The 12,876-nt window shown below is 38.1% G+C and overlaps 1 pseudogene; it reads left to right on the top strand.

The window, feature by feature from the left end:
• The first annotated feature begins 216 nt into the window (after window positions 1–216).
• On the top strand, window positions 217–392 carry LOC117086524 (annotated as a pseudogene).
• The last annotated feature ends 12,484 nt before the right edge of the window (window positions 393–12,876 follow it).

The following is a 12,876-nucleotide window of genomic DNA, read 5'->3' as shown; positions in this document are numbered from 1 at the left end:
TTTTTGTATTAATTGACCATTCAGGTTTTCTGCTTTGCCATTTTCCCCTGGGTATTTCTCTTATTCTCTTGGAAGCACAGCTAAGCATTTAAGTCCATGTTTACTATATTTTACCTGCTATTTCTATGCGTTTTGCAGTCAGGGATTTTCAAAATACCCGTAACTTGTTGCTAAAAAGGACGTTTGTTTCAATGTGCCTTAGAAATATCCAGTTTCATACTTCCCTGGCAGGGCAGATGCCATGATCTGAAAGGCAGTTTCCCCAGGGCATGGCTTATCCGTTACACTCTGGATCCATTGTAGGGATATGCTGATCCCTGGAATTGCCCCACATGTGGGAAGCTCTACTGCAGAATTTGTGGTAGTGAGTGACTGCATTGTGCATTCATGTACGAATTCCAGTGGGCATCCAGTTTCATACAGATAATAATAACATCTTCCATAGAATGTATTCTTGTGTATTAACACGTGGGGCTCTCTAGTACCCTGCTGAGATGTATGGGAATCTACCCTAGTTTTGCCATTTTCTCCTAACATAAGTCTATTTCTTTTAATATTCATTGCTTCTCCCCATTTCTGTAGTTCAGTGCATTTTCCTTTCCTTTGCTGGAATTACTTCTCTTTCCTCACCCAACTCATAAATCTCTGCCTCCCATGTTGAGGGCAGGCATGTGACCCAACCTGGGTGATCAGAATGCCACACCCCCAACACCGGATTGGTCGCGAGTAGGCAGATGATTCTGTCCATGCACAGAACTAAGTAAAAGAAGAGAGTTTTTACACCTCAGCTTAGCTTGATGCTAGCAGAGAACTAGTGGAGTTCTATTTCCTGCTCTAGAGAAGAAAAGGATTTTGGTTTGTAGATGAAGCCAAGACACCAAGAAAGTGGGAATGAGAGACTTAGAGACAGAGAGTCCTGCCCCTTTTCAGATGCTGGCGCTAGCTCAAGGCCCAGCTGTGCTTCTGTTCTCCCAACATTTGGTAAGGGGCGCTCCCAATTTCTTTTCTAAGATAGCTAGTTCAACTTAGATATCCATATCCATCTCTTCTAATCAAGGGTCCTGATTCCTTGTCATTTTCATCAAAAAAGTATTTGTAATATTTTGTATTATATTTGTAAATATTTCACTTCTTGCTGACATGCTTTTGGTGTTGAACAAAGTGATTTTCACAGATATAGTCTCTGCATCTTAGTAGCTTACATTCTAAGAGCTGTACACCTGGTAGTCTTTCTCTGGAACTATAACTGCTAAGTTCAAGGAATCTTTATTAATAATACTTTTCAGATATATAATTAAAAATTAATTTTAATTATTGAAAGGCATTCATCTTTCCAAGAAGTTCAGACATACTGCAATTGAGTGCTAAGTTACTTTTATTTTGTTTTTTTGTATTTTTTTAAGTTTTTATTTCCATAGGTTATTGAGGAACAAGTGGTACTCAAGATGGATGAAGGACTTAAATCTAAGACAAGAAACTATAAAAATTCTAAAAGAAAACATCAGAAAAACCCTTCTAGACATTGGCTTAGGCAAGGATTTCATGAACAAGAACCCAAAAGCAAATGCAATAAAAACAAAGATAAATAGCTGGGACCTAATTAAACTAAAGAACTTTTGCACGACAGAAGGAATAGTCAGCAGAGTAATCAGATGACCCATAGAGTGGGAGAAAATCTTCACAATCTATACATCTGATAAAGGACTAATATCCAGAATCTACAATGAACTCAAACAAATTAGCAAGAAACAAACAAACAATTCCATCAAAAAGTGGGCTGAGGACATGAATAGACTTTTAGGTTACTTTTAGGTATTTGTGTGTGCAGACCTCTTGGTGTCAAGGCTAAACTGTTCCTTCCTCTAACACATAGGAAATCGATGCACAATACCTTGCAGTGTGTAATTCCAGGCCCCTGGGCGTTGGAGATTGGGTTATCTTTTCGCTCAGCTGACAGTTGATATATTGTTTGCACTGAACAATCTGGCTTTGTCGAGCCACACCAGTTTATGTTTTTAATTCCAAATCTTACCTCGTTATGAACTATTTTTTATCCCTTCCTCTAGAGAAATGCTAATGCTGCTTGCTTATGTAGAAAGTAAAGTTAAAGAGTTGGTGTTGACATTTTGGTTTGCTGTCACAGGCAAGAAAGGGTAGTGCTGTTTTTGTGTTGAATTGTCTTCCACTTTCCCCGCTCTGGGTACTGGAGCAGGCCTTTAGCAATCATTAGTCCTTATCCAGGTCACTCACTCATTAACCACCAACCACTGACAGTAATGCCTTTACTAGTTATTTTGTTTCTTTTGATTAATTTGTCTCTATTTCCTTTGTTCTCAAGCCTATCGTGAGTAATCATATTTGGAATAATAGTAGAGCTCCCCGCTGTGTTTTCATCTGCTTAAATCAAGACTTAGCGGATGTATTGAGGAACGAAGACTGAGATGTGGGGCTAAGAGGGCCTAGGGTCTGTCAGGCGCCCTTCAGTGACTTGAGGTGCTGAGTGACTCACACTTTACTGAGAGGTGACCGCCTGTGTGCATCCAACACTGTCACAGATAGTGCCATGGGGCCACCAGGAGCAGCCACAGACCATCAGTGGTTGTGCTTTGGAATACGCAATTTTGTGTTTCTGGAGAGCTGTAATGTTTTCTTTCCCTATAGAATTACTTTTCATTGAATTATGCTATTAAAACTCATCTTTGGGTTTCTTGTAAAGTCATTGCCGGGGACGTTATTTTTACATTTCACAGTGATTTCTTGAGGATTAACTAAGAAGTAATTGTTTTCTGCACTCACTATCTGAAAAACTTGTGCTTTACTGAAGCGATTGTTTTATTTACACTAAGTAACGATACGAGTTTTGTTAGCTTTTTGGATGGACTACAAAGCGTAAAACCAACTTTGTTCCTCATCTCTGGCAAAGGTGGAGGGTTGTTGGCTTGCGTTGTGTAATGAGTCTTATACCTGGCTCTGTCTGCTCTTGCCTTTTGCCTTACATTTCAAAGACCTCACTTTTTTCTTTTCTTTCTTTAAAAAATATTTTATCATGTGATTTTATATAAATTTTAATAAAATTTCTTTTTTGTAAAAAAAGCAAAGCATAAATAAAATAGGGTAGCCATTTCTTCTAAGGTTATGTTGAATCTAACCCAGCTCTTATCAGAAAAAACTCTTCTTTCGAGGTAGCCTAAAGCAGGAAGCAACAAACCTGTATACAGCCAAAGCAGCGTCTCTAGGGCCGGCATTCAAATCTCACACACATGGCTTGAAAGTGATCTCCTTCGCCCTTATTTCAAGGCCTAATCTTAGGTTACATACTACTCAAAGAAGCTTCAATATGTAATTTCAAAGCCTGTAGTAGGTGTAAAATGAGAACATTAGAAATAAGGAGAAAAGCTGCTACATGAGGACACCGACAGCAAGGAAAGGGAGAGAAAAACTCACAAAGTAAGTGGAAAAATAGACCAATGAAAATAACCCCATATACTTTAACAGACCTCATCATATCTATTGTGTATACGTATATATGACATAGATTATATATGTAACCCAGTATTCATAGTGTTGACTTATAAATTATCAACCAAATTCAAAGCTTTTAGGCTTTGAAAATTGTTTAAAAAGATTTTCACCCGAAATATTTAAATTATTTTAAAAATTATTGTTAACTAAAGTTGTAATCCTCAATTAATTAGAAGTTTTGGCTATCCAGAGATCTTGTGTTCCAAAGACTTTAGACAGTTGTTAGATGACATAAATTATTACCATTATCCTACATTTAAACTTCTAATTTATGTAAATTGAGAGCCACACAAATATTCAGTCTCTGAAGCTCTTATGGCAGCATCGATCAAATAGGTTAGAAGACACATGGATACAGCTTTATTGCCTTCTAGTTTTACTGCAAAAGTGTTATTTAACAGTATGCAAATGATTGGCTAGATGTACAGACTGTCAGCACCTTCATAGTGAACAGGTTTTGTGTCTACCCTAGCATGCAAAAATGCTTCATCTAAAATGTATGCTGTAACTGTGTGTGTTATATTATCTATAATTATATTTCTCCTTGGTTTAATATTAGATATTTTCAAGTACAAGAAATGTATGCACATTATAGATTCAATGCATGTAGGTTATATGTGTAAATATTTATTGATAAGAGGCATTAAACCGTTGCCTTCTGTGCTGGATAAACTCCTGAACTTGGCCTCCGAAACCCCACAGTAGCCTCCCCGGTAAGCACAGGCTCTTCCTCTAACCCCTTTGTGTCTGCCACGCTCCCACTTCTCTGCAAGAGCTGAGTGTAGATCAAGAGCAATGAAGTTCTTTTCCCCAAAGTAAGGCATGGTATTCAGGTTTTGTGATACCTGATTGGTTTACATAGGTTACAGGTGGGGCCTCAAAAGGGTAAAAATCAGAAGCTTCTTATTCTGAGTGCAAGGGCAAGATCACTGAGCAGACACTGACCTCCCTTCAGACATTTATTGGGAGAAACAGAAGGAGAGTTTCACCGGCCAGGGCCTGCACCCTACTAGCTGTGGCAGCCTGGTGCTCAACTTCTTCTCTAGCTTGGGAAGGTCTAGGTTAACCCCAGTTTTTGGAGACATTGTTATTCCTCTTCTGTCCCTGCTTCCCGTGTTTGTGTTCTGGGCCGGTGTAATACTGAGGTTCAGAATTGCTTTCAAGAGGAAGAGCCCATTTTGGTGTCTGTGCAAGGCTGGACAGTTTCTCCAAGTAGTTCAGCCTGTGGGGGTTGGGGCGGCAAAGGCATCTCAGCTAATAATAAACACTGCTTTGCCTCTTGCTTTTTTATTTTTATTTTTGTAAAACTTCTCTGTAGGTGTGTATTTCTCTAGAGGATTTCAAAAATTCTCTGTAGGTGCGTATTTCTGTAGAGGAAGGAGTGGTGACTGGGCCAGGGAGAAAGGATGATTTGATCTATATTATCTTTACTTTTATGTTGGATCTTTTATTTTAAAATTTGGGGTTTTTTTTAAGTAGGAAATCAATGCACATGGCTAAATATCTAAAAAATTTTAAAGTATACATTGAAAAGTCTTCCTCCTAATCTCATAATTGTCTCCATGTCAGTTCCCATGGCCACATCCTTAGGCTACTGATGTCATTAGTTTCTTTTGCATTCTTCTACGGTTTCTGTTGGCATATGCAAGCAAAAATAAATGTATGACTTTATGTTTTCTCTTTTTACATCAAGGACAGTTTATTAAACACACTGTTTTAAACCTTACTTTTTCTATAAATAATATTTCATATGAGTCAATATGTAGACTTTATGTATTTTTAAAATGAAGACATAGCATTCCATTGAACTTAGACAATAATTAACTAGTCCAAGATTGAAGAATAAAATTATTTTGAATCTTTTGTTAATAGTTAATAGCTTTGATGAATACACTTATGCATACATTATTTTACACATGTTCAAGTATGTTGTATAACCCCAAAGTGGGAGTGCTGTGTCAAATATTACAGGTATTCGTAACTTTGATAGATATTAATTGCCCTCGATAGAGGTGGTAAAAGCTTACACTCCACAGCCTTATTGATGGGATATATTATAAAACTTTCAGTTCTTGCCAAGCTAAAGGTGAAAAATGATATTTCATGGTAATTTAAATGCCATTCTCATTTTATAACTGAGGTTGACATCTATCAAAAAATTTGTTTGAATTTTTCTGAGAACTGTTTATCTTTGGATCCTTTTCTGTTGTTAATCTTTTCCTTCTTCACATCTAAAACTTCCTATACAGAGAGATTCACTCGTTATCTGTGATATGATTACAAATGTCTGCCTTCCAATTTGTTATATGTCTTTAGATTCAAATACCTTATTTTTGCCATGTGGAAATTTTTAATTTGTATGTGATAAAATGTTAATACTTTATGGATTCGGGATTTTCAGAAATAAAAAGGTTGCCCTTCCAGGTTTTAAAGAAATTCTTTAATGTTATTTTATGTTTTTGTATGGTTTTATTTTTATTTGCATTAAAGCTTTTGTCTTATTTGGAATTTATTTGGGTACGTGACGTGGGAAATGAATCTAACTTTATTTTTTCATGTATCTTCCTGGTTGTCCAAACATCAACATTGTTGAAACATCTCATCTTGTCCCGTTAATGTGAGATGGCACCCTACTTTCCTTTACTTAGAGGGGTGGGGTCTGGGGATGAGGTCTGCTGGCAATCACCTTTTCCTGGGGTGTAATCCTACGTCTTTGGCTGGGAGTGGAGCTGAAAAGGAGTTTCGTGTTCTTGGTCTTGTGACATGGAGAAGATATCCTGTGACGTGGAGCTGGAGGAGGGAATAGGAACTAGCTCTGGCTCAAAGGACACAGACTTCCACTGTTTTAGCAACATCTAGGAGATTTTCTTGAGTAAATGCTTATTAATTTGCTGTGTGCCTAAGGTCAATTTCCAGAGACTTTAAATGTGTTCTATAATGCACAGTTAAACCGTTGTTTCACTGCGGGGAAAAGAGTATCCCAAGCTCCTCTCCTCTGGAAATCTGATCAAATCCTTTCTTCAGTCCTTCAGTAATGGTTAATTATAGATGTGTATATCATATTTACATTTATATTTATTGATATAACAGTTATGCTTGGTGTTTCATGCATATATGATAGCATCTTATGTGTTTATACATTTTATAAAGTTGTTTACTATGTGATCTCATTTATTTGCTTGTGAAAAATGTTTTTCTAGTAGCTTCGTTTGGGGACTTGCTCAGTGATAATTTTTTAAATGACAGCTTTATACAGTATTTTTATAATCTCTTCACTTACCCAGGACTGATTACTTCTCTATTTTCTGCAGTGTTAAAACTAGGTGTTTTCTCTTTCTACTGCCTTCCAGGCCTCTCACCACTAGAAGTCAGTCAATAACAGTGTCCCTGGCATGCTATTTAGTATTTGTCATTTTGCCGTTACGTACGCTTCTATTTCTAACATGAGATTTACTGCTTTGAATGATCCACTTTGAGTCCTGGCTGTTACCGCTGAGGTGACCAAGTCCTCCCCCTCAGGCCCCCACCTGTGTGTGCACATCGTGTCTCTCAGCTCTGGAGCTGCTGGTGATGTCACGGTCTCAGCGAACAAGACCCCTCAGAGTTGAAAACTGTACAAACATTGTATGCGGCAGGCTTGATCTACCCTGTGTCCTCCATTCTTTCCTCCTTCCTCTTCCACTTTTTGTTAGTTTTGATACTGGTTTATTTCCAGGGCATATGGCATTTATATTCATTTTATTACCCTGGTTCTCATGTTTATTTTAGTTTTAGTCAAGCAATTCACAATTATAATAGTCCATCATAGTTTCCTTAGTTATCTCTTTGTTGCTAAAGTTTGTTCTCTGGGATTTTTCCCAAGTAGGAAAATATTCCCTGAGTTTGTGTGTATTTAAAACCGCCTGAAGTAAACATTTGGAATATAGCCTGACTAGGTAGAAAACCTTTGTTTCTCATTTAGCTCTTTGAATATCTTGTAAGTATTGGGCCACTGTATCTTGGCATTAAATTTTGCTAGGAAAAAATATGAGACTAGCCAGTTACATTCTCTTTTCTAAGTGGCTTGATTAAAGGATATTTTCTTTAATGTTTCTTTAAAACTTTCTAGGATGTTCTTAGTGTTTCCTTTTCTGTGGAACCTAATTTTATTCTGGAAAAGTTTTCTTAGACCCTCCAAGATTTAAGAATCAGTTCTTAAAGGGATTCACGCTGTTTCAGTGCTGTCTTTTTTTTTTTTTCTTTCCATACCTTCCTTTTTAATATATTTTATATTGTCTCTGCTTATCTTCTATAGCCATTGTTTTCCCTCTAATACTTTTTAGATTTTCCCTTTAATTTTGCTTTTACTTTTTTATTTCTATTTTTATGTTCCTTACTGTGTTTCCTAAAGTCTCTTTTAATTTCTGTACTTCTTCCAGGTTCACCTTCATTTCTATGAATATTTTGGTTTTTCTTCATGTTTGCTGGTTTTTGTCAGCACATTTTTTTCCTAACGTTTCACCACTGCTTTCTCTGAGTCCTTACATTTCTGCTTCATGGTCTTCCACTTTTGATCTGATAGCTCCATTAAGTTTTCATTTCATGGCAAAATATTTGGGTAACATTTTCATCTTGATTTTGGCATTGGTTTTTGTTGTGCGATCTTTCTCCATTGATAAGTTTGCTTTTTTCCCACAGTTTTTTCTTATAGTGTCTTTACATAAATCGATAATTATTAATTACTGAATTAATTGAAATGTTTTGAACCAACAATTTGTGAAGAATTTCTGTGAAGACGAAAGGAGGAGGCAAAGTTGTCTGGCAAGCTTAACAACCCAGCAGTCTTCTCCTTTCCCACCACAGAATTAGATGGCTTCTGCAAATACGGCTAAGTGGTGGGGCTCTTTGTAGAGCATAGAGCATCGCCTTCTCTGAGTGAAACTGGGCCAAAAAGGGCTTCAGTGACCTCGGTCCATAGAGGCTTCTGAATCCATTATTACGAACTAAGAATACAATTTTTATATTTCAGAGTCCCTGGCCTTCAGCCCTTTCTGAAATCAGCCACCACTGTGCCTTTAAGCCACCACTGTGCTTTTCTTCCTTTTGTCTTGCGTGACTTGCTTGATTTCAGCTGTTTGGAGTCTCTGTATGTACTTTTGAGTCTGTGGTCCATTTCTATTTACTCCTAGTTTAGCTTAAAATGGAATTGTCTTTTAAAATATACTCTTGCTGTTTTTAATATTGTTTTCAGGAAGAGCAGTGACCAATGCTGTTTATTCAGCTGTGGTCACACCATGGCTCTGAGGTGTCCCCTCACTGTACTCTATTCACGCATCTCTAATACAGCTCCTAGACTTTTCTGAAGCTTATATTAAAGTGACTTCATACATGTTTGACAATGTTTCCTGCATTTTCTACTCTTCATATGTCTCATGTATGATGCTTCAATAGGAGTCCTCAGTGTCTGGCAAAAGAGTAGCCAAACTCTGAGTGTCTACCACATATTTCCCTGCTTGCATCAGTGGTAGGAGACACGCTGGAGGGTCTAATTGCAGGCTTAACCACCAACAGTTCTCTCCTTTAGTTCAGAGCCCCGCAGTCAGTGCTGGCTGGTCGGCTGTCACGGGTGCCCAGCGTGGACACTTCCATGGCGTCTGGGAGCAGAGCATTGTATCCACGCTTGAGTGATAGCTGGGACACACTGGACGGTGGAACGATGGCGTCTGGGAGCAGAGCATTGTGTCCACGCTTGAGTGATAGCTGGGACACACTGGACGGTGGAACGATGGCGTCTGGGAGCAGAGCATTGTGTCCACGCTTGAGTGATAGCTGGGACACACTGGACGGTGGAAACAGCAAAATCCCAGGCTTCGTGGATGACCTGGGATTTTCCTGCATTCGGTCGGTAAAAAGTGTGAAGAATATTAAGACCCTCTGAGATTGAGAGGGAATGTAACTTTAAGAACAACTGGCATCAGACCACTTATTCATTTTACTTGACAAGAATTTACAAACATCTTTAATATGTGTCACAACCATGGACTGATATAAAGTAGAATACAAATGTACAAAAGAGAACACAAAAGTGAAAAATAGCAAGTAACCCACAGAGAAAAAAATGGCCGGGCGCGGTGTCTCACGCCTGTAATCCCAGCCCTTTGGGAGGCCGAGGCAGGTGGATCATGAGGTCAGGAGATCGAGACCATCCTGGCTAACACGGTGAAACCTCGTCTCTACTAAAAATACAAAAAAAATTAGCCGAGTGTGGTGACACACGCCTTAATCCCAGCTACTCAGGAGACTGAGGCAGGAGAATCACTTGAACCCAGGAGGCAGAGGTTGCAGTAAGCCGAGATTGCGCCACTGCACTCCAGCCTGGGCGACAGAGCAAGACTCCATCTCAAAAAAAAGAAAAAAAAAAAGTACTTGAGAGGGTATCAGAAACTGTTCCCCAGAGGCGGCATTATTTGGAAGTTATATAGAGTATGTTGATGTCAAGGAAGTAAGTGAGTTCTTTTTTCTTAAAGAAAGGTTTTTTTTTTTAAAAACAAACAAGGTTCATTATCAGCAAAACAGGTGAAATGCAGTCAATAACGCTATGAAAAATCACTTTCGCTATACAGAATGAGAAAGCATCAGTAACATTTTAGCTTTTGTTTTACTGTTTAGTAGAGAATTATCAGTATAGTCTTTTCACTAGTTATCAGTATCTTCAGGGAAGTACTTGTGTGTGTTGTACATTTTGAAAACTGGAATCATAGAATGCTCTAACTTATTATATTAAAAATTGAAGTAATGATCACCATTCAGCTGGAATGTCAGGAAAATGTTGAAAATGACCAAGAGTTTACCAGAAAAAGGCTGCAAGGTCATACCTTCAAATGACAGACACACACAGACACATACACACAAAAGAAACATTTAAATAGAGGAAACGTGTTAGTGCTCCTGGGTTCAGTGTAAGTAAAATGAGTCGGATTAGTGGTTTCCATCGTGGTTACCTCATTTGTGCTTGGAGCCCCTTAGGAGGATTCTGTTGGCTTCATCCTTACGTCTACCGGCACTGCACAGCACAGAAGGCACAAGGACTCAAAAGGTCATGTCTTTCTGCTTGGAAAGCTTGAATGGTTATAGAGTGCAGAGGGCTCATGCAAGAAGCTCATTACCTGCTGTGTCTCTGGTTTTCAGAATTCTTAACCAGGTTACTGGCAATAAAATGCTGTTCCCTTTGGTTACCAGACAATGAGGCATTTCTACCAGCAAGTCACCTGAGAACTGCAGCAGCCCACATTAATAAGTTGAAAGTGCCACTGGGACAGTGAAGAATTGAACAGACTGCTGGATTGTTGATCTTGTTTGTCTTGCCTTTTTTTTTCTTTTTCAAGGTTTGTTTGTGGACAGTCTGTTTTCATTGCTTATGTGCCCATCTGTGCTGCTTTAAAATGCCTTCGTGGTGGCAGAGAGTAATTAGCATACAGAGTCTGGAAACCAACTTTTAAATTTTATTAATGAGCTGAGTTTAGTTCCCCTTTATCTCTTAACTGACTCCAGGAGCATTAATGAAAAGTATATAAATATGAATACAGGTGTAGTAATAAAAGAGAATTATTAGTCACCCTTAATTTAATTGGTGTCACCTTAGCTTTTAGAAGGGTAATAGGATAGTATTGCCACCTGCAATCATTCAAGACTGTTTTGCTCACTACAGTAATTAGCTCACTTTAAAAAAATAGGTGACCTTTCAAAAGTGAGTAAAATAGAATCTGGTGAGAACGGTTAAAACACATTTGTGAATATAGCATTGGTAGAATATCGTAACTGTTTAGAGTTTTGAGTGACCTGTGGTCATTTTGTGCAACTTCTGTTTATGAAAAAATCTCTTGCCGGGTGTGGTGGCTCACACCTATAATCCCAGCACTTCGGGGGGCCAAGACGGGTGGATCACGAGGTCAGGAGTTCAAGATCAGCCTGGCCAACATGGTGAAACCCCGTCTCTACTAAAAATACAAAAAATTAGCCGGGCATGATGGCACATGCCTGTAATCCCAGCTACTCAGGAAGCTGAGGCAGGAGAATTGCTTGAACCTGGGAGGCGGAGGTTGCAGTGAGTCGAGATTGCACCATTGCATTCCAGCCTGGACGACCAGAGCAAAACTCTGTCTCAAAAAAAAAAAAAAAAGAAAAGAAAAGAAAAAAAGAAAGAATCTCTTGAAACACTCTTTTCGTGCATGGATTTTACTAGGCATCTGGCAACTGGAGGTTATATCAACGTGTCAGATACACCACCGTCTCTCATCTAATATTACGTGCAAAATACCCTATAGGCTAGGAAGCATGTTTGATCTTCTTGGTTATCGGTGTGATTTATTCAACCAACATTTGTCTATGTGCATTGAATTCCATTATGACTACTTTTGGCATAGAGACAAACACAAAACATGGCCTCTGAAGAGCGTGTATGCTGGGAGTTGGGAGTTGGGATAAGACATATAAAGAATAACTTTACTAAAAAGCTGAATATTACATCATATGAGTTAAACACTCTTGCCAAGAATTATCAGTAACCATAATAGCCGATTAAAGTGGATATAACTGCAACTCGAACCAGTGGGCATCTCTTGTTTCTTAACAAAATTTTCCACATTAAAGAAATACTCAAAATAACGTTTTTACTTGTAAGATACACAAGAGACACATTTGATTTAGGAGACATTCAGAGCAGTTCTCTGCCTTTGTTGCATATGTTCATCAAAGTGCTTTAGTAATAGTTGCAATTTTCATAGTTGTCTGCCAAGTCAGAAATGAATCCAAACTAGCATATTTTGACCTTTCAATTTAATTGCCACAAAGCAAAATTTCCTAGTATTCAGTGCTTATCCCCAAGTGCAAATCCAAAGCATGTTTTCCCATTAAGGAGACTCCTTCTCTTCTCACAGATAGCAAATTTCCAAATGAGGAGAGAGCTGGTTGAAGGGCTGTGATGATCAGCCAGTGGTAGGCATTACTGACATTTCTTGAAACAGCTTGACTTCTGGGTGTTTTTTGAACATATTCTTGAGATACAGTAGATTTGATATCACACATTAATGGTTTTCTGATAAGACCTGAACATTTACTAGCCTACATCCTTCTGGTTTTCTACATAAACTGTACTGTAGCAACTAATAATAATTATTATTATACTTCCTAACATTCCTTCTGGTTTTCTACATAAACTGTACTGTAGCAACTAATAATAATTATTATTATACTTGCTAACATTCCTTCTAGTTTTCTACATAAACTCTACTGCAGCAACTAATAATTATTATTAACATTTGCTGATTGTATTGTTTGCTAGGCACTGTGCTGATAACTTCATATCCATTTATTTCC

Source organism: Trachypithecus francoisi, unplaced genomic scaffold (genome assembly GCF_009764315.1).
Source record: "Trachypithecus francoisi isolate TF-2019V2 unplaced genomic scaffold, Tfra_2.0 Lachesis_group1, whole genome shotgun sequence".
In the NCBI taxonomy this organism is placed as follows: domain Eukaryota; kingdom Metazoa; phylum Chordata; class Mammalia; order Primates; family Cercopithecidae; genus Trachypithecus; species Trachypithecus francoisi.
The sequence above is the reverse complement of the archived record's forward strand: the minus strand, read 5'-3'. Positions and strand labels throughout refer to the sequence as shown.